This window comes from Lichenostomus cassidix, chromosome 13 (assembly GCF_008360975.1).
Source record: "Lichenostomus cassidix isolate B80296 chromosome 13, HeHo_3.0, whole genome shotgun sequence".
In the NCBI taxonomy this organism is placed as follows: Eukaryota; Metazoa; Chordata; class Aves; order Passeriformes; family Meliphagidae; genus Lichenostomus; species Lichenostomus cassidix.
In genome coordinates this window covers 17646317-17669069 of record NC_139494.1, presented here as the reverse complement: position 1 = coordinate 17669069, position 22753 = coordinate 17646317, and the positions used below count along the sequence as shown (strand labels likewise).

General features: G+C 48.4%; 1 long non-coding RNA gene across 4 annotated transcripts in view; it reads right to left on the bottom strand.

Moving 5' to 3' along the window:
• LOC146431442 (uncharacterized) overlaps positions 1-22692 on the bottom strand; it is a 51708-nt gene extending 29016 nt beyond the window's left edge. For 3 of the 4 annotated variants that reach the window (XR_014854974.1, XR_014854976.1, XR_014854977.1), the window contains exons 1-3: positions 22571-22692; positions 1226-1345; positions 606-1101 (exon numbers count right to left, since the gene is read on the bottom strand). This is a non-coding gene — a long non-coding RNA (uncharacterized LOC146431442). The remainder of the gene's footprint in view (positions 1-605; positions 1102-1225; positions 1346-22570) is intronic. The other variant, XR_014854975.1, reaches the window with a different exon arrangement.
• Positions 22693-22753: the final 61 nt, after the last annotated feature.

Here is a 22753-nt window from a genome sequence, read left to right as displayed (position 1 = left end):
CTGCAGCACCAGGAGGGAATAAAGCCATCTGTTCATCGAGACAGGCCAGCTTCAAACCAATTAATGGAAAGAGCTGGTATTAAAGGGTCTCTCCTCCATGCAAATCCCCTCCTGTAAACAAACCTTGCAGGTCCCAGCCCCAGACTCCAAGGCAAGTTCCAATCTGATTAGTTACTCCACATGCCTTAAATTCCCCCTTACAGTTACCAGTGACTAAAACCATCTTTTTGCTGAGGTATATAAAGCTCTTACTGAATTTCACCTTGAGGCGTCCTTTGCAGTGGTAATTAGTGAAACTGGGACTTCTCTGGGTGAAAAACAAGGAATTTAATTTGTTTCTTGGCAGTAGGTGTCCTCCAGACCACCACCCACACAGCCCAGCACCAGACCTGCACCCCAGCCCAGTTTTGTCTCCCATACTTGCACCACTCTGGACTATTTTTGGATGTCTGCCTAAAGCAGGAGTGCAAGGTGTGTAGTTCAGTTTATTAAAAACAAAAGAATGAATTAATGAGAAGGGAGTTCAGCAGGAGTTTTGTGCCATTCTCTGAGCAGCAGCCCTGCAAAGCACTGGTGGGAAAAGCACAGCATGCAGGTGAGCTCACCTGGGCAGGACAAAGATGAGAGCTCCTGCAGGAACACACACCAGTTGGCTCTGTGGACTCTGGAAAAGCAGTGGGATGAGGAAACAGCTCCCCTAGAGAGGAAATGCATTTGTTAACTGGTGGTTTAAACATGGCAGCACCAAACTGGAGCCTCGGGTTTCTCCTGCACAGCTCAAGGATCCCCAAGGAAACCCCACAGGTCTTTCAAGCAGGAGCTTTCCCTCCCTCCACCAACACCCCCTTTCTTGTCTCAGATAATTAATTTGTCCTCTCAGCCTTTCCATTTAAAGACACAAATCTGAAAGCTTCCCAAATTGCAACAGCCTGGGAAATCCATAATGTACATCCCAGTCCTTTCCAGCTTCACCCCCATTCTGCTCCCCACAGCAGGGATGTGGTTCCAGCTCACCTCAGTCCAACGTTATAAAGGCTTTAATCCTGAGTTGAAACCAGCCTGATTTCTTTCCCTTGCTCTGTACATCACTTTTTTTCTATTCTGTTTAGAAACAGACATGGAGAAGGGGAAAATGTTAAAATTATGAGAGCTAGCTGAATATTAAGCAATTTATACCTCTCTGATTTGCATTTCTTCCTTGTAAAGCAGAGTCTCTAGCTGTTACCTGGGATGTTCACACAGAGGCTTTGCTTCTCTTGTCTTGCTTTGAGAGTCCATTTGGAAGGAGAAGTCCCTTTCCCCCAGCAGTAATGGAAATTTCCCAAACATTGACAAAATAGTGGTCCTGCAGTAGAAGATAGTAAGATAGTAGAGAGAGATGTGTTTGGTGAAGGAAAAAAAAAAAAAAAGCTTTTTATTAAAGGTGAGCTCTGCTGTCAGCCCCAGGAGTTCCAACCAGTGCAGAACAAACATCTCCCCCCTAGCCTGGAGGAGCAGAATGGGAAGTTTTGGTCTTACTAAAAAATGCATGAAAAAGTAAAACTGTGAGTGCTCCATATCTGTGTGTGGGGCTGAAGCTACCGAGAGCTGCTGAGCTGCCCTGAAACCAGTGCAGGTGAATAGGGAATCTGCTGGCCAGGGAAGAGTCAGTGCTGGGAACACTTGTGATTTTGGCATTGAAAGTGTTACAGAAAACTTGCCATAAAGTTCCTCTGAGACTTTAATTTCCCTCCCCCCAATCTTCCTTTGATTTTGATCCCCTCCTTTCCTCGTGTCCTTTGAACTCTTAAAAAGGCACTTTGAAGAGATGTCATAAAGTGGGGGTTTATTCAGGATCTCCTCTTTGATGCTCCTGCTCCCCGTGTGAAGTGCAGCCCTGCAGGATGTGGAGCCAGAGGAGCCGAAAGCCGAGACAGAAAGGGAAGGGCACAGAAGTAAAAGTGTGGCTGTGGTGTTTGGGAGCAGCTCATGGACAGAGGCACAACCCCACGGGGGATTTGGGGACCTGGTGGGGTTATACCCAACCTGCTCCTCCGAGGGGAGGTGGTGGGGATGGAGGAGAGGAGCAGCTGGCTGGGAATCCTTCATCCCAAAGGCCATCCTGATGTCACCACGAGGTGACAGGTGTGTGACAATCCCCCCACCGTGTGTGACATTCCCATGGGAACAGCCCTGGGTCACTGGGAGCATCTCTGGCACTCAGCCCCCAGGGCTCAGTCTGCTGCCATCATCCTGCAGCCCTTCCCACCTCGGGCTGTTCCAGCCAGGAAAGGTCCTGCTGCCAACACAAAAAAGTGTAAAAAATAATCAAAAACGTAAATAATCCTGTGCACACTAACAACATGTTCACCAAGAAGGAGCAGTCAGCTCCCCAGCCCATCCCACTGGGAGCTGATGGCACTGCCCAGGCAGAAGGAAGCAGCACCAGCCCTTCAGACCCAGGGAAAATGCCCTCTCTAAACACCCTTTCCACATTGGAATATCGAGAAAGATCAAAACCAAAGGATCATCACAGCTGGAAAAGCCCTCTAAGATCACCAAGCCCAACCTCACTGCAGCCCAGGCTTAGGCTGGGTGACTTTTTTCCCCTCCTGAGCTTCTTTCAGAATTCCAGAGGGACATTAGCACAGGGAAGCTGTTTGTGCAGCTCAGGCCCCCATGGCACGAGGCCACCGGTCGGAGCCTCTCAACTTTGTTTAACCTTTGCATAGGGAATTGCATTAACTCATCCAAGGGAACCTCTCAGCAAGGGAGAAACAGATGTTCAGGCACTAGATAAGCTGCAAGCAAGTCCACAGCGTTTATCAGCAGGGACGTGGGGTTGAGTTTGGGTTTGTGATTTTTAATGGGTGACCAGTGGTAGGAATTATTCAGAAATAAGTGAAAATTATCCTGAAAACTGCTTGAGGGGCTTTTGAAGGGATTTTTTCCTCAGTTGCTTCTTCTTACCTGCAATATCAATTTCTACTCTTTTTTTTTTTTTTTTTTTAAATTACAGCCAAGTATCTGCTCCCAAGACTGAATGCAGATGCAGCTGGAACAGGAAATTTTAACTTGCTTCCAACCTGGGAATTTTGTACTTTAAACTTGAGATAAGGAGACAACTTCATTTTAAAGACACATGTCCTCTAACAAAAGACAATTGTACTTCCAGAGGGGTCACCCCTCAGCCCTCCTGAGAAACCAGTACTGCAGAAAATGGTCAAATCCAAAGAGCTAAGCAACTCTAGTGTGCATTTATTAAATAATCCCCACTAAATAGACTCCTAGAATCATAGAAACACAGACTGGTTTGGGTTGGAAAGGACCTTAAAATCATCTTTTCTACCCCTTGCCATGGGCAGGGAGTCTTTCCACTATCCCAGGTTACTCCAACCTGACCTTCCATGGCAGCTTGGCTCCTCCTGCAGCTGCTCCCTTCACACAGCCAGCTCTGAGGAGCACAAGCAAAGGGAAAAAAATGGGGCAGTGAATGAAAAATGAGTATTTTGTGACAGGCATTTTGTGTTACTGACCTGTGATGGATTTTTCAAAGGCACATCCAAACATCTAAAGCTGCAAATGTAAAAGCTGGCACTACGGAAAAACCCAGCAGCAGCTACCCAAACATCACCCAAAGCTCAGGGCCTGAGGTTTCCATCCTCTGCCACTGACATGGGGCATCTCCCTGAGAGGAGGGCAGGGAGGGAGAGCTGCCCTGCCACGGCCAAACCCACTCTGCAGCAAAGTAGGTCAAACAGAACTGCTCTGCTCTCAGCTGAAGGTCACCACTGTCTCCCCAGCCTGCTCTGGGCAAGCCAAAGTGTATTTACACTGAGAAGATGTGGAGAAGTTTTGGAGCTGGAAGTGGTTAGAGGAAAAACAGGCTGTTAAAGAGAGCAGGAGCATGAGCCTGCATCCGAAATGGTGAACGCCAAGGGAGGAAAGAATGAAAAATCCCAAATAACAGACATTTCCCTCAAAGGGCAGGAGTGTTAGGACTGCCTTCCCCACTCCTGGGCAAGCACTGGGAGCTGTTCCTGAGCAAACTGCAGCACTGACGAGAGGCCTTGGGTAACATTTGCAGAGGGCTTTGACATGGAAAGTCCAAATTCCCCTTTACGGAGGCAAAGCCTGACAAAAGCATAATGGAAAGAGGTTTCTGACGGACAAAAATTGCCTCCCTGGCACACTCACAAGCCCACGCAAACTTTCCAGCCTGCCCTCCAAGTGTGAGCACTGGTGTTTCCATTAAGTGCCTGAAAGCTCAGAAAGCTTCCGGAGAAAAAGTAAACTCATGATTAGACTGAGCACGACTTTTTCCTTGCATTTCTGCAGAATTCTTACAAGGAGTTTTGCAACAGGAGCAGGGATTACCCTGGTATATTTGTGGGTGTCTCTTCTGGCTGCCCTGCAAGAGGAACACCAAAGGAGCCATTTTAGGGCATTTGTCTGAAATCATTGTTGGGGAGATCTGTCAGATCAGACTTCATACAGAGAATCATAGAAGGAATCACAGAATTGTTCAGGTTGGAAAAGCCCTCTAAGATCATCGAGTCCAACTGCCAAGGCCACCACTAATCCATGTCCCCAAGTGTCACATCTACACAGCTGTTAAATCCCTGCAGGGATGGGGATTCCACTCTTCTTTCAGGGAAGACATTTTCCCCAATATCCATCCTAAACCCACCCAGGCATAACTTCAGGCACTTTCTCTTGTCCTGTCACCTGTTCTCAGCAGAAGAGTCCAAACCCCACCTGGCTACAACCTCCTACACAAACCAGCTTGGAAACAGCCCTAGGTCTGAAGCCACGCTGAACTTTGGGAAAATCCCAAACCTAAAGCAGGCTGCCTCCTCTGCCCTGCTCTCCCCAGCATGATCCCACCACCCATGGGAACTCCTGGAAGCCTCAGGCAGGCGGCACATCCTGACAGAGAGGTTGCATCACTGCCATCACTCCCACACTGTACAGACCATCTCCTCTGCCCCTGCGAAAGCCACAGCACTGCCTGCACAGGGAAGTCATGTTAGAAGACTAATTAATGTATTTTGGCTGTCTCCTAATGAAACCCGGCAGCTGGAAGCAGGCACGGCGCCAGCCCCACGTGACTGCTCCGCTCTCCCTTGGACTCCGTTCAGGAATCTCTTTGCTCAAGTATCCAGTTGTCCTGCACCACTCTTTTTTCCCCCCAAACTGAACTAATCAATGTCTGGCTGCGAGTTATCATGGAGGGAGGGGGAGAAACGTGCCTGGAAAAGCTGTTGTGCATCACCCAGTGTATTCCAGCCCTGCTCCCATGCAGCCATCCACAGGATTCTCTCCTCCGTTTGTCTTCCCGCGAGCAGAACGGCTGGAAGCGGATGAGTGCCTGCCATGGAGAGCAGTTTTGAGTGAGGTTATTGCATTCTTGACTTAAGCCCATTTTTCTGGTTTCCATGCAAACGTCAATGAATTTTAAAAGGGAGCATTCAGCCCGGACGTTCCGATTCAGACAAAATACAGTATCTCTCTATCTGGGGATTATGCTCCTGCTTGGCAGAGGGGGAATCCATCGGATTTCTTCTCCCCTCACCGTTACAACCCTGATTGTCCCACACATCCCAGTTATCTCCATCGGTTGCTGCAGCATTCCCATGGCTCCAGGCAGCAACACTCACTCTGCAAGCCCAGGAGTATAAATGCTTGCACCTCATCCATGAACACACACACATGTACAGGTGTGTGCCGGCAGGACGGCAGGAATGTAAATATGTTTTACTCCTAATTATGGAAAGTACTTTGGCAGGAGGCGGCCAGGGACACAAAGAGCTACTATTGAGGTTCCTCAGGCTGAGGCCTCCATTCAGCACACAATTGACAATATTTAGACAGCATGGGCTGGTTCCTTCCTTCACAAGGTAACTTCCTCGTCTGGCAGCCCCGGGCAGGCTGTAAATGACCTTGTGTTTGAGGACAGTGTCAAATCAAAGAAGTGGTCAAAGGCAAGCAGCAGCTGCTGCTGCTGCTCCACCACTGCTCCCTGCTCCCTTCTGTCCACCCACAGCTCCGTGGGTTGAAGGGAGCTGGAAGCTCTGGCAGGAGATGCTCCTGTGCTGCCCAGCAGGGAGGCAGCAGCCAGGGAGCACCGGGTGATCCCACTGCACAAAGCAGGGACACAAAATCGTGGCGTGCAAATAAAGACTTACTTACTAATCCCAGAGGAATTTCATTTGGGGTTTGGTCTCTCTCATTTCTCCCCTCCCGTTTCCAGCCTTCCCCAGGCAAACTGTGATGCCCAGGGGTGTGCTGGACTTTCACTGGGCAGCTCTGCTCCCAATCCCTTCCTCACTGTCCATGCTCTGTTCCAATCCACCTCCCCTAACACACAGGTCCAGACCACAAGGCTCATTGACCTCTGCAAGTCTGCCTCTGAAACCAAATAAAAAGCTTTTCATTGACACTCAAGTGTAGGTGCAGCAAGTCAAAAGCCTTATTTTCACGTTTTACAGCGCTCCCACCTGAATAAATTCATTTTAAGTGCCACTTTTCCATTTGTGGATTATGAAAGGTTGGGAGGTCTGGATGCCATCAGGGACCAAGAGATAATCTGTTACCCACTGCAGGAGCCTCAGTGCTGCAGTAGCCATGGGCACTGCAGAGCCTTGCCAAGCACTGCCCCTCGTGACTCTGAGCATGGCCAGAGCCCTGCCTTGGACACATGGATGGACACATGGATGGACACATGGATGGACACATGGATGGACACATGGATGGACACACGGACACATGGATGGACACATGGATGGACACACGGACACATGGATGGACACACGGATGGACACAGGGATGGACACAGGGATGGACACATGGATGGACACATGGATGGACACATGGATGGACACACGGATGGACACACGGATGGATACACGGATGGACACACGGATGGACACATGGATGGACACACGGATGGACACATGGATGGACACATGGACAGCAGCAGGTCTGCTGCTCACAGGGTAGGACAGGCATGTGGCCATAAAGCAATGGACTTGAATGTGACATGGCTCAGTGGGGAAAAAAAAAATCCCTACTATGAAATATTTCCTAACCCACCCACCTTCCTGCTCCCGTTTGGAGCAGAACGGCTCCATTGTGCTGTGGGGTTTGCTGAGGGAAAGGAGGGGCTGCACATCCCCCAGCATCAACACACCCCCCAAACCCACCAGGGGCTCCTGCAAACACCCAGCTTGGAGCCAGGTGGGATTCTGCCCATTTCCAGCCATAATGCACAGCATCACCTTCAGCTGCAAATCACGCTGCCTGTGTGTGCAAGTGCAAGTGCCTCAGGCAGATTTGGCACACCAACAGCTGCAGGAGAAATCTGCAGAAATAAAGTGTCATGGGATTGTTGGCTTTGCCTATATTTAATTTTCCGGGCATTTTCAATCATGTGGAAGCACAGCTTAGGGGTGTTGGAGCATCGCTGCTGCCAGCCCAGAGGACAGAGGTGCTCTGTGTGCTCAGCCATGGGATTTGAAGCTCTGTCCACAGTGGGGACATGGACATCCCATCAGACTCACAAAACATCAGCCAGCTCAGCATCCTCCAGGAGGAAGGATCACCAGGTTTAACATCCAGACCACAATGCCTCCAGAAGCAAGAAGCAAGCTCCTTGTTTCCTCCCACTCGGCACACCCAAGGTTTTCCATGGCCTCTGGTGGCTCTGGAGCAGAACAGGGAAGGTTTGAGTTTATTCCACTCGTGCAAGGAAACTCCTGTGACAAACCAAGCAGGGGTTTGGCTGAGGAGCTGCAGCACCATTTGGTTCCTCACTCCTCACACACAGTAATGCAGGGACAGAAGCACTAGGTGGCAAAAAGAGCCAACAGGTCCTTGTTAGTTCCAATCTCGAAATGAGCATTAATATCTCTATAAAATCTCAGGGAGTTTAAGAACAACCGCGACAGGTCTCAGCCCAGAATCAGAGTGTTTTGTTGTTCCCAATGAAGGATGGAAGTGAGAGCTCACAGTTAGGCAAAGAAAAGGGGGAGAAAGGGGTTAAACCCCAAATTGTTACTGAATAAATAGTACCAAAGTAGAAAAAACATCTTACTGGATTTCTGAGCACCATTTCCTTCCTGGCAATGGCCGTGTAATAAAGCATCAAAATAAACAGTAATCAAAAAAATAAATGTCTGGAATTGGTCTGTATTCCAGATGAGAAACATCTGCAGGGGTAGATCAGCAGATCTTTTCTCTTTTTCCTGGGCAATTAGTTGGACAATTCTGCACTCTTAGAGGTAAAATTATTCTCCCAGCCTCTTCTATCACCTCATAAATTAAATCAGTATTTTTGCAAAGGAAGGTAAAATCAATAAATACCTCTAGATAAATAAGAGCAGAAGACTCCCCTAGATGTAGCTGAGCCATTCTCCTTGGGACCATTTCCTGTGCAGCTCTCCTCATTTCCAACTGCGCTTTCTCAAAAGGATGGGGGAAAAAAAATCAACCCTCAAGTGTTTTGAAATTCAAAAATAAGATTATAATTTTTCCTGTGCTAAAGTGAACATGAGATAAGGGCTGGATTAGACCAATGTATTGACTGTCTGACTTGTTACAGACAATAAACAAGGACAGTCTCATTCTTTTTGGAACCACCACTGCCAATTATGGAAGCATTGTGTTTGCCATACACATTGATTAGAAAAGCTGTTTATTTGAACTAATAAAGCAGTAAATGAGATGAAATTGTCTTTTCTTTATATTTAATATGATAAATGGAATAAACTATGAGTACATCTGCTCCAAGCTTCTCTTCCACAACATGTTATGTCTGAAAAGCCTGAAAAATGTTCTTTTCTACTCCAAAATTTCAAAGTAATGTTTTCCTGCAAAGCATCACCTACAAAACATCCATCAGGCTTACACAGTTTAATCCTCATTCTGCATTTAGTTCCCTTTCTGAGCTAAACCACATTACATGGGGAGGAGAAAACAGGCATTAGCTTCCAGATAAATCATGGGCATCTCTGGCTCAGCACCCCAGGGTGCAGCCCACAATCATGCAATCATTTAGGTTGGAAAAGCCCTCCAAGATCGAGTCCAGCCATCAAGCCACCACTAAATGAAGTGTCCAATTGCCACATGCACATATTCAAAGTGCCAAGGTGATTTCTTTCAGACAAATCTGTATTACAACAGAGGGATAGACATGTGCTTTATTTTAACCACAAAACTCTTTTCCCTCTCCCATTATCACTATTTTTGGAAACCTTGCTGCCCTCAGCCTCTGCCAGAAGGATAAACCCCCTGGTCATCTTGAGCAGGAAAACTCTAGGATTTTAGAAACCTTTCCACCAAATAGCAAGGAAAAGTCCCTCCAGCATCTGTGCAGCACTGCAGCAGTCCCTGCTCTCCTGAGACACCACACTGTTATTGAACAGAGAAAATGCTGAAGCTTTTTTTGCCCAGGCACTGTGATGACACAGCACATCAAGGCAAATCCATATTCCAGTTTTGGGATCTCCCAGAATCAGCTGGATCTGGGAATGCAGAACTGCTCCCTGCACTGCCTCAGAATGGGAGCTTAGTAAAACAGCAAATAGAGGAAAAAAGTGTCACCAGATAATGAACACCTTATTTTAGGCAGTGGTTAAGTAATTTGCTTTTTCTGAGAAGGGATTTTTTTTTTTATTGTGTTTAGTGAGGGGTTTAGGGCAGCCATGGTGAAGTTTCTACATAAAGGAAAAGCAAACAGCTGAAGAGTCCTCCCTGGGCTTTGATCCTCCCTGCAGTGAGTAAACCATGAAGTGATTGTTAAATCCTAATCCGATTTAAAACTGCTTTTGAATGCTTTAGGGGAGGAAGTGCTGGCTCTCCCCGTCCTGTCCAGCCCAGGGTTTAAAGCTGTGTCACTGTGACTCTGCAAAGGCAGGATCACCTCCCGGGCAGCTGCTGCTTCAGCCAAAAACACCCACCTGGAGATAAAGCTCCTTGCAACTGGAAGTGAATCAATCCCCCCTGTGGGCACCTGGAGAAAGCTCTGTGCAGCTCCCCAGGAACTCAGCTCAACTGAACAGGGGGACAACTTCAGCTCAGGCAAGAGCCAGAAGCAGGCAGTCACCTCAATAAACTCTCAATAAAACAACTTGGAGAGTTATTGAATGTGAGGTTATTCCCCTGATGCCCATGCCTGTTCCTGCACGGGATCATGGAATAGGTCATGGAATAGGGATCATGGGATAGGGATCAGAGAATAGGGATCATGGGATAGGGATGATGGAATAGGGATCAGAGAATAGGGATCAGGGAATAGGATCATGGAATAGAGATTGTGGAAGAGAGATCATGGAATAGGGATGATGGAATAAGGAACATGGAATAGGGATGATGGAATAGGGATGATGGAATAGGGATCCCCACAGGAACAAGACCCATGGAACAGAACCACCAAGGAGTTCTCATCCTGGGCAAAGACCCTGCTGGCAGCACAACCCACCCAAACACCAACAAGCTGCCCCAGCTCTCCTGAGGAGCACTTCTGGGATGTGGATCCAGAGGAGTATTTTCCTTAATGTCCTTTGAACTTAGCACATAAAACTATTTCTATTTTCTCTTGCAGAAACACCATTCAGAAGGAATCAGTACTGAGCAACCTACACAAATCTAACACAATTGCCAACCAAACTTCAGCTGCAGCATCTTTCTTGTGAGAGTCTCTCATGATAGGTTGGCAGATGAGTTTTATGCCACCTATGGCTTATTCCACTTCCTTATTATTCTCTGGACCCCTCTGGTTTGTTGTCAGCAAGGAGATTATCTGGAAATGCAGCTGGGCAAAGGTTCATCTGTAGCCCAATGACCACATCAGCAGAGTCAGAAAGCTGTAGGACTCTGCCAGAGCAGGAGCTGCACTGACACTGTGACAACCCTGGTTTCAAAGGCTTTATGAAGGAAAAAACCAGGAACACTGAAGATTTAGGATCCTCACATCTGGATTCTGTCACTGTAGCAGGATCAAACAAAGCCATGATCCAACCTTCTTTGGTCAAGTGTGGATCAGAAGATGAGCAAACACATCCCAGCTCAGCAAGTCATTATTTTCTGTGTGTTCAATCCACCCAGAGCCTGGTAGGAGCAGAGATTTCAACATGAAAACCAAGGCCCCAGGACACCAGGATTAGAAATGTGCTGGCAACTGGCAAGATACCAGAACAGTTTCCTTGGCTGGAGCCAAAAAAGCAGCAATTTTGCCTTGGAACTGTTTATAAATCCCAGCTCCAGAAAAGCTGAAGAGGCTGAGAGTGATCATTGACACAGTAAAACCAGGACATGGGTGTTGGTGCTGGGGAGATGGAATAGTGATGGAATAGCATGGATCTTGGGGGAAACACAAGATTCCATGTGCCAATGCACATTCAGCCACAACTGCAGCTCTCCTGCTGCTGGATCCCAGCTTGAGCATGGAAGACTTCATGTCCTCCAGGATGTTTCCAAAGGTAGGAACAAGGCAAGGCAAGAGCAGCACCCTCCCCTCCCTTCCAAAAGCGACTTCTAAAGAAGCAAAATGACCTTTACTTCAGGAGAATGTGCTTATGTAGCAAGACTGCTCCATTTTTCGAAATGATCTCCTTTCAAACAATTACACTCCACGCCCACACCATATGCAAGGCCGCGAGTCAAATCTCTGCTTTACATCACACACGGCACTTTTAAATGACATCTCCCTTTTCCGGGGTGGAAAATCACAGTCAGCATTTGTATATAAATATTATTACACAGCTTGAATGTCGAAGCCAGGAAACAGAGAGTGCTGCATGACAACGTGCTAAAAATTCCTCGCTGCATTTTTTTTTTTGTGTGTGTGTGTGTGGGGAAGGCAGCAGTGTTTGCACAGGGATCCCATTGTCACACACAGCCTTGTGCTCACAGCTCAGCCAGGACCAACACGTCCTCCTGCAACCAGAGCAAGCAGCACGTAGCAAATTGTCTCCTTGGCTTCTGATACTCATTCACTGCTCTCCCAAAAATTACAGATTCATCTAACCTGTGCATACATTACATCCCAGGCTATTGTCATGCTCATCTGCCTAAGAACAGGAACACAATAATTAGGAGTGTGAGCTTGTCCTCCAAAGAGAAGCAGATGAAGAAACTGCTGGCACACATTCTCTTTAAAGTAATAATAGTGTTACTTATCTTAATAATATTGCTTTATTCCAATGAAAATACACTTTATTGGACAGATTTTCAACCTCAACAGTCCCCTTTCATAGCTCACATGTCACTGACAGGGCCAAAGACTAGGACTGGACTTTGGTTTGGGCTAAGATCAAGCTTGGGGTCAGCTTGCCTTGCAACAGCTTGAGCCTGTCTGAGTGGCATCAGATCCTAATTTCTCCTGGGACACTTTAACTTGCTATTCCAGGGCTAGAGAGACAGAAGTTTAATAGCCCAGGGCTCTTCCATCTTCAAGGAACAAATGACAACACGTGAAACTGAAATCTCCAACTTTCAGACCATCAAACCTCAATCCCTCCATATCAAATTGTCAACTCTCTGCTGCTAAAAATACCCCAAACTGGCCGACGCCGGCTCTCCAAGCATCCAGAAATAGTGGTTGGTTTTTTGAAAGCCACACACTTCCATGTGCCCACAATGTGCTGCTTGCCTCTGTAAACAAAAACACTTCCATGCAGATACACACTGTTCCATTAGAGCAGTCGATGCAACCCCTGAGGCACCAAAACCTGGAGCAGGGAGAAGCCATGTAGGGATCACAACTATCCCACAAAACATGGGCACCTCGGGGATCCAGCAGCACTGACAGCTAACTGCTGCTGCTGAAGAGCACCCAGATAATGAAACATGAGCAAGGGAAGACACTGCTAACACAGACACACTGCAGGGTGGGCAGAGAGTGCAGCCCCTCGGTAAGGTTGTGCTTAAATCATCTCACGGCAAAGCAAAACTGGAGCTAAAGTTACCTCAGGCTTAATAAGAGAGGCCAGGACTGAAAAGGGACACATGACACCCCCAAAAGAATGTTTTTAAGAAAAAAATGTGGTTGTAGTGGTAAAGTGCCCAGGATGGGGAATACAAGAAAGGTAGAGCAAGGTGGGGAGTTCCATTCAGCTTGTTGCTTCACTGCTCTACAAATCTCCCTAAAATTCCTAAAGACAGCAAAACTTTTCCCTTCCCTTTGGAGCTTCAAATCTCAGAGACCTTCAGAAGAGCCCACAGAGCTGCACCAGGGCCTCCTCCCTAAAATACCCCCAGGGTCAGATCAATAGGACAAATCCACATAATTTCATTATTCATATCACTGAATTTGTCAAGATAGGACTAAAAATGTTGAGGGTTCCCTGCCCCTTTGGCTGCCAAGCTCCTGTCAGGGATATCAATTCGCAGATCAACTATCAGAATTTAACATTCTTGACAATTCTGGGGGCCAAGATTTGATTTGATTATGAAAATTCGGGGCCATTTCCAAACATTATCCATTCTGTTTCTAATTACTTCGATAACTGAGACAAGTTTTGAGGTGAAATCTCAAGTCTCTTTCAACACATGCTTTAATGAAAAGAAATTCACAAAAGCAAGGGATAAGCAGGTCAAAATTAGTACAAATAACTTCTCTCTTCTGACATCAACCCTTCCAAAGGATACTGGACATAACTCGATGGTCTTGGGAAGTGTTCTCACCATTAAATGGACAGAGGATTTTGCTTTAGGACTAAAAAAGTGGGGATTTAGACTGGACTGAAGTATAAACGTCAAAATTCCCCAAACTCTGCACCTATAAGGCCTCAGATATTTCTACACCAGTTTCTCCTCCCAAATTTTCCGCTTCCCAAGCATTTTGCCTCCCAGATAAGCAAAGCCCCTCACTGATTTGCACCAAACGCCAGAGCAGACCTGCCCAAGGACTTGGGATTGTTTTCCCTCGGAGGAACTCGGCCGTCACATCCCATCCCATGTGGAACTCAGGCTATTTTTGCCCTGTGCATCATCCAGTGCTTGTCCTCGCTGCCTCTCGCCTGCCAGGACGATGACTAACTTTCTCCCTCCACTTGTTCCCTCCACCCCTGAGAACATTCACATCCATCTGGAGTTTCTCACAACAAAATATTTTGCAGTGAACCAAAACACCGTAAAACAGGATCAGCCAACCCCTCTTGCCCAGCCCGGCGTCCTCCTGGCTCCTGGCAGAATGGCAGAGCTGCTGCCCTTCGCCCTGGCTGGGAGATTCCCACAGATCCCAGCATGGCTCTGCAGGGTGCCCAGGGGAGGAACCCTCTTGTTCTTTCCTTCTTCAGCTAGATCCTGGTCATTGTCTAGTGTTTCATTGAATTCCTGCTATAAAAGAAATTAAAGAGAATCGCAGACTGGTTTGGGTTGGGAGGATCTTAGGGATCATCTGATTGCACCCCAGCCATGGCAGGGACACCTTCACTGTCCCAGGTTGCTCCAAGCCCTGTCCAGCCTGGCCTTGGACACTGCCAGGGATCCAGGGGCAGCCACAGCTTCTCTGGCACCCTGTGTCTGCCCACCCTCCCAGGGAAGGATTCCTTCCCAACATCCCATCTAACCCTGCCCTATCAGTGGGAAGCCATTCCCTCATCCTGTCACTCCATTCCCACCTTCCCAACCACACAGCCTCACTTCCCCTCCCCACCCCACCAGGACAAGGAGGCTCTGGAGATGCTTTACTCAAACTCCCTGACTTCTGTTCAAAGAGCAGAAAGCGAAGGAGAGACAATCAAAAGGATGATATCAACTGAACTTGAGTTAGTCACATGAATTTCAAATACTATCTGCTTTTGTTCATCAGCAGCCAGGGCTAGCTAATTCCTGTGCTCAGGAAATGCATCCCCTCAGAGGTGCTGAGTTGGTGTCCTTCGTGCTGCAAGTCCCTGACACTGATAAGTCACCCACTTGTAGGAAGGAAGAAAACTCTGAAGGGAACCAGAAAGAGCAGAGAGGAGGAAGATGCCCAAAAAAAGAACTCATGAGGAACAAAGGCAAAAAAAAAAAAAAAAAAGAAAAAGAAAAAAAGAAAAGCTTTTGAGATCCATTAAAGGCAAATCATTTAACATTTACTTTTCCTTCTGGTGCTGTTCTAAGTTTCCACATTACTGCACCATGAATTAGGCAAAACTACAGGAAATGATGGGTATTTTGACAGAGCATCGACTGCTGGACTCAGCCCAGCAGAGCTGTCATAACATCCTGATATACAGCATGAGGGGGCTGGGGGCTGGTGGGGCTTTTAAATAAAAAACCAAACCACAACAGAACACTAAACCCCAGTAATTCTGTCAAAGGCAACAGGTTAAGGCCACAAAGAAAAGTGGGGTTTAAGTGCGAAAAAAAAAATTCCTTTGAAATCGCATATTTTCCAGTCTGTAACTTTTTAATGGATATAATCTGGGTATTTTCAAAGCACAGACAGGAGGAAATTAGTCAGGAAAATATTTAAGTGTTAGAATATGGTAATTACATACAATTATGTGACTCTGTAATACCCAGTGATACTTCAAAGAGGGAAGGGTCGGGTTGATTTTATTCTGCTGTGGAGGAGTAAACACATGAGGGATGGAAAGCCAGGGGAATCCGAGCTGATCTGGCAGGAAGAGACAGATCACCCTCGCCGTGTGGGGCTGGGGTGAGGTGCAAACCCCCACAAGCTCCACCAGGGCTCCAAAACCACCCTCAACCCCTGGAACATTCACACCAAGCCTTAATTTGGGACAAACCCACACCAATTCCTCAAGGAATGGCACTTTCCCGAAGGAACTTCAGCTTGCAGGGATATTTTCACTTGCAATTTATTTTAGCAGTTATAAATCATGAATGAAATGTTACATTTCAGCCTTTTCCATTGGATGCAGCATTTCTCCAGGCTGCTGGCAATAATTTGTAGCTCTGTCCAGTGTGTGGACTGGAGAAGTGAGAACAATACCAATAGTTGGATTTCTCAGGCTCAGACTGACCTGCTACAGCAATACAGACACCAAAGGACCTGTAAAGCACTGCTGCATGGTCACCATGACTTTTAAGGTCAGGACTTCTCCACAGTGCTGCTTTGTTTGCCAGGGAACACCATTTCCTCCCTGTGGAAATTCATTTCTTAGTCACAGGTGAAGTGATGGGTGTGGGGAGCCCTGAGCCTGGTGGCATCAGTTCTCCCCTGGCACTTAAAAACCAGATAACCACTGATCCTGAGCCCAGAAATCCACAGGGAAGACAATTCCCGGCTGTTCCAGACTGGCAGAGAGAAGCTGTGCCCTGCCAGGGGATCACCTGCCTCCAGCCAGGGCATTGGTCACCCCTGGGGACACGGGAGAGGCAAATTCCACGTGCATTATGGAGCTGCAGGATGGCCCAAGTGCCTCTTTTGGGGTGCCCAGGCACAGGAGGCTCCACAGAGGGAACATCCAGGGGACCTGGGGCCAGAGCTGCCAGGCTCTCAGAGAGAATGTGGATAGCAACACTTCCCCTGCCCTGGAAATATGTTTGCATTTGTTCACTTAGTTGCTAAAAATGCTCGAGTCACATGGGAAGGCCTGGGAATGCAGCCCAGGAATTTCGTTTGTAAGCAGAATTGTGTTTCTGGAGACTATTGACCTGAACTGTAAATAAATATTCGGGGGGAAATGGACATATTCACAATTTATGGTCCTTGAGATGATCGAGTCAATCAGAAACAGTGGAAATATTTCCCTCCCTGATCTACTATCAGGTGGCTGAGTGAGTCCTGCAGGTTGGAAAATCAGCCACAGCCCTTCCAAGGAGATTGAGCAGCAGGTCCAGTTTCAGACCTGGAGCCCATGATGGGAAAATCCATATCTCAGGTTTAGAGTCTCTGCCTGATAACAAGCACTGCTGTTCTGCCAGCTGGGCAGCAGGAAGGATCCCAGCAGCCTCAGAATCCTGCTCATCCATCATAACCAGGCTGGACCTGCCTGCTCTCTGCCTGAGCATTTCCACCTGTGCAAACCACAGCTCTGCAGAGCAGCCAGTCCAAAACCCCAACCCTGGTCAGGTCCCAGCTTCAGAATTGGCATTTCTCTCAATGGAATGTTTTATCCCAATGAATGGCAAATTTCTCTGACATACTGAGTTCAGATTTTGATAAGGAGTTGCAGCCAGCACACAGCAAACATTAATCAGAAAACATTTTCAAAGCAGCAAAACTCCAAAAAGGAAGAGCAAAAGGATGGGGCATTCAGGTGGAATTAAATTTACCAAACATTTCGGATATAACTGCAAAAAACAAACAAGTGTAACATCCAAACCCTCAGAAAAACCCTTATGTATTTTATATGTCCAAGGCCAGGTTGGGCAGGACTTGGAGCAACCTGGGCTAGTGCAAGGTGTCCCTGAAGTAGCAGGGGTGAAATGAGGTGGGCTTTAAGGTCCCTCCCAACCCAACCCATTCCAGGATTCTATGATTTGCTATTTTCTGAGTCCATATTTCCTCACAGACTTTTGTTCAGGTTTGCTTCGGTTTTTTTTACACTGCTCATAAGGAATTGGTACAGAATTCTCCACCCCAGACTGTGGCTGCAGCACCAGGTCAGGACCAAAGAGCATCCCTTCTAGCTGACTAAAATCCTCTCATCTTGCCGAGCTGAGGCTCACAGAGCTGAAGCCAATTTCCATTGCTTCTGTTCAAAACCCAAAATAACCCTGAAGGCTCCACAGCCAGGTAAGGCCACAGAGCAGAACAGCCAGGGAAGGAAGGAAATGGAGCAGTTGGTGTTAATTATGCAAAACAAGATGTGACTCCAAGGATGTGAGTAATGTCTGGATACACCAACAGGTGCCTGATAAGGGAGGAGGAAGCCCAGACCTTTCATCTGAGCCGCAGAAGCTGCACTGTGAGAGCTTCATGGGGAGCAGAGATAATGACTCTCAGTCAGCCCCAGGGCAGTTTGCAGAGTTTATGAGGTGGTTTCATAACAGGAGGGGATGTGCTGCCCGTGGCAGGGCCTGGCTGCCAGGGAGAGGCCCCTGCTGCGTGCCAGGGCACTGCAAGGCAGCAAGATGAAGCTGGGGAGCACTTCCATGGAGGATCCCTGCATGGGTGAGCCACACAGATACAGCCATGAGAATCCATCCATCAACCACCCCTTTTTGGCTTACCACACTGGGCTGCTCTCTCACTCCCCACAGAGGCTGAGATCCAGAAGGAAGATCCTGAGAGGTGATTTCCCAGGGAGCCTTAGCCTCCACCAGCTCCCATCCTCCCAGATTCTGCCAATCCTACAAGCTCAGCTCTGTGAACTGCATGCTTTACCCTTTACTTCCACAGCTCAGCAGTCTGGCACCTCCTGTGGCACCTGATTTCAGTTTGGCATTCCCAGTTCAGGCTGTTCCCGACGATCCCACTGTTTTCCCAACACTGTTGTCATTGCACACCAACCCCCTCTCACTCATCTCCATGACAGACCAGCGCAGTAACTGCTGCTGGCAATGCACAAGGGGAGGAGAATCCCTATAGCAACATCCAAACAATTTCTCTGACTTATGTGTGACAAATATTTGGCACAACCCATCAGTACTTATCAGTAGGACTAATCCTTCCTACTCTGCCTATGGCTGGAGGCATCACAGGCCTCAAGCACATCAGGAATATGGGATGCTGCCCCAGATGGATTTTGCAATGCATTTCCATGCAAGGGGATTGTGTCAGTGCATTGAAAGAGAAACATTCCATTTTCCAGGTTTTATCAATTATTTCCAGGTTTTATCAATTATTTCTAAGAGGTGATAAAAACCATAATTCTCATTTTTCATTTTTAATAGGAAATCTTAATCTAGAGTTTCCATCCTCATGGCATACACAGGAATGGTTGAGTAAACAATGAGAAGGAAAAGGTTCTTCTCCTTCTACCACCAAGAGATGGCAAAACCACCCACGTGGGCATCCTTTGGCTCCGAGAGGCCAGGCTGAGGTTACAAACCACCTCCTCTAGAACAACCTGCACCCACTGCCAGCAAATTAGGAAATTCCACAGGCAGGATCAGCTGAGGCAGGGAATTAGCTCCTTCCTCACTCGAGCGCTGCTTCCACGCCGAGTTACCGTAAGGCTCCAGCGCCAGCCAGAAAGGATTTGGAGGAACACGAAAACCTCAGCAGATAAAGTCTACACATCTGCTCCTGATCCAGCTTAAAGACAGCAAAACGCCAAGTGGCTCAAGATTTAAGACAGAACATGGCTCCACATCCAGAACGCCTCTGAAGCCCGAGTTACGCGTTCCCCAGGGGGTTGCACTTTCACTTTCCTAAATTGCCTGCATATTTGCTTTTTTCTGATGGCAGATTAGGAACCATGCATTTCCTTAAACCGCCAGCTTTGGGCCAAGACACACACGCCCTGCCTGGAGCTCTGCCAGCCCACACTCGCAGAGGCAGAGCTGGAGAACCACGTTCCAGTGAGAGCTGCTCCGAGGGGAGCCCGGGAGCCACTGCCTGCCAGGCGCTCACACAGCCCCAGCTCTCCCAGGCCAGGCAGCCTGTTCCAAGGATGTACAAGAACTGAATGAAAGAACTTTAGAGGCAATGTGAGTGTGGCAGAGCCGCGATTCATCCCAGCCAAAAAATCGCGATCAAAAATCTGCAGCCATTTCAGGGTTTAAACGGGCATGAAATGAGTGAGCAATTAATTTCCTGCACGAGGAAGGAGTGCAGAGTTCAGTATCACCAGCACTGCCAACATGTATAAACTTATTACATGTTCTGGGATAAGTGGTATTTCCCTTCAAGCCTCAGAACCCCCTGGTGATAACACGAAGCTCCTCCCTGGCACTGCTGCAGCCCCAGAGCCCTCACAAGGACAGTCTCCTCCCCACAGGCACAACCTGCTTTTTACAGCAGCGTGGGGAGATTCGGGGAGCAGCCAGAGCACCAGCAGAGGTGGGGAGACACCATCCCTGCCCTGCTCATCCCAGCACAGCAGCACAGGCACCTCCAGCTCCTCCTGTCTGCAGAGGGAATCCAGAGGAGCCAGGGAGCTCCAGTGTGCAGAGCATCCACCACCCTCCCTCTGGGCTTTTGCCTCAGTGACCCCCAGCTCAGCTTCTGGATCCTGACCCAGAGCCAGAGCAGAGCCCGTGGTACAAACAGAAACAGCTTGGAGGAATCCACACACAGTTCCAAATCCACACACAATTCCAAATCCACACTCAATTCCAGATCTGCACACAATTCCAGATCCAAAGCAGCCTTACATGCCTGAGCATAGCAACCAAGCTAAGATCTAGCAAGAAAAATCTTTGTCCATAGGGGAGAATTAGTCAAATTATGTTTTCAATACATCTTAAGGATATCAGGAGAAGGAAGAGGTGGATTAGCCTCAAGATTTACAATCGCAAAATTCTCTGCTTAAAAAGGTTTCATCAATCCACAGCCATACCAGCAATATTCCCAGCTTTCTCTCCCTGGAAACACCCAGCCAGACCCCATTTCCTCCTCACCCTTTCACACATGGATAATAATTTTTGTTTCCTCTTTTCAGCTTTATTGCTGAGGGGTTCAGGAGGAGAGCCGGCAGAGCTGTGCCTGGGGCTGCTGGGGAATGACAGAGCAGCTCTGCCGTGGCCAGGCAGGCAGCCTGGGGCTGGTGGGGAGATGCTCAGTGCACTGCAACAAAGGACTTCCCCAGGGCATTGTGCCCGTGGCCCTGGAACTCAGAACTGGCATTCAGAGATAAAAGCCTCGAACCCCGAGGTGCTTGACTCTCCCACTGCTGCAGCGTTACAGAACGCTGGCAGCACTCAAATCAAGGTGCAGAATTTATCCTGTGCCAGTGTGTTAAAATGATGGGATCAGAGATTGTCTGTGCTCAGGAATTTGAGTCTCTCAGCTTTGGGCTGCTTTCTAACACTAAATACAGCACGATGATAGGTTTTTTCTTTTTTTCTTCTATACAAGCTTTTTTAAAATCACATTTTCTCCCATTATCTCTTTATTTGCCAATTTCCAAAACCGTAGACATCGAATTTCTTTGCCTGCCTGTCCTTCCAGCAGTATTTCACTGCAAAGAACACAACCAGCAACAAAGCAACACTTTTACCAAAAGCACCCATCTGATTTTAAGGCCACTAATATTTTATGCAACCCTTCGGAAAAGCTGTTCTTTAGGGAGTCTCCATCTTCCTTTCCTTGTTAAATTGCATTTGCCCATGACCCAGAACACAGCTCCCACTCGGAAACATCTCTGCCCTCAGAGACAAACACGGGTCAGTAAAAATGATCAGCCGCAGAGCACAGCTCTTGGAGGGAGAGATCTTTCCTGGAGAAAGAAGCACTTTTTTTTCCAAAAGCACCCATCTGATTTTAAGGCCACTAATATTTTATGCAACCCTTCGGAAAAGCTGTTCTTTAGGGAGTCTCCATCTTCCTTTCCTTGTTAAATTGCATTTGCCCATGACCCAGAACACAGCTCCCACTCGGAAACATCTCTGCCCTCAGAGACAAACACGGGTCAGTAAAAATGATCAGCCGCAGAGCACAGCTCTTGGAGGGAGAGATCTTTCCTGGAGAAAGAAATCTCCCTTGTTTTGTAACTGCGGTGACATACATTGTTTATATTAGCACTAAATAAATAAATAAATAACGGGTTTTTTTCACTGTTGTGCAAGCTTTTAAATATCCACGCCATGAACACGGCAGGAAACGAGCAGGGCCTTGGTTTGTACGCTGCAGATGACTCTTCGCAGGTATTAAAAATACATCATTAATGCATTTTCAGGAAAGCAACCTGTCTGGGAGGCTCCTTGGGGACCGCACGCCCCGAGGCCCCACCTGCAGCCGCTTCCGCGCCAGCTGGGAGCGGCGATTCTGCCTGTGCCGAGCGGAACTGGAGCACGGAAGGACATTTCCGAGCTCTGTGCACACGCTGCGGGCAGAGAAGGGCTTTCAGGGAAGCCCAGCATGGAGCAGGAGAGCAGCAGGGCTTTGCTAGGGATGGTTGGAAAGCCCAGCCCCGAGGAGCTGCCTGCGGAGCGCTGGGAGAGATTCCCCAGGACACCCAAAAAGCTGAATTGCAGAGCTGAGAGCAGCGCATCAATGGCCTCACGTCCATGAAACCAGCAGCTGCTGGCACCTGACGGGTTTGTGCGACCTGCGCAGCTCTATCCCACCTCGTCTCCTTCCCGAGAGATCAGAGCCATGAAATTAACCCACAGGTTGCACATAAACACGCCGTGGGGTTTGCGCTCGCGTTTGCACCTAGGTACTGCCACAGGCTGTCAGGCACAGGGACAAACGCGGGTGTGTGACGATGCTGCGGTGAAAGGAGCGAGCCGCAGCTCTCAGCACCGGGAAACGAAGCCGAGCGCTAAAGAACCATTCGCATCCCTTCATTCACGGTCACACTCCCCAAAACCGGGGATCGCCACATCCTGCGGTGCCCCTGTCTCCCCCCTGCCCCCGGCGAGAAGCGCTCCCCCCTCCCCGCTCCCGGGGGGAAGGCTGGGGATGCCCGAGGGGTCGGGGGGATCCTCCCGGCTGCCCCCCGGGATCGCACCCGCGGGGAAGGGGGCTCTCCGGTGCCCCCCCGGCGGTCGGGAGCGCGGTGCCCCCCACCCCCGCCGTTACCTCCAGCCCCGGGAGGGGGGCGCGGTGCATGCGCAGCTGCCGCTGCCCTTCATTCATAAAAAAAAAAGGGGGAAAAAAAAAAAAACCCCGCGAGCCGCATCCGCGCTCCCCTCCAGCCCCCATTCATAAAAGGCAGCGGAGCATGCGCAGTGCCGCCGCGGTGCCCACCCATTCATAGAGTCG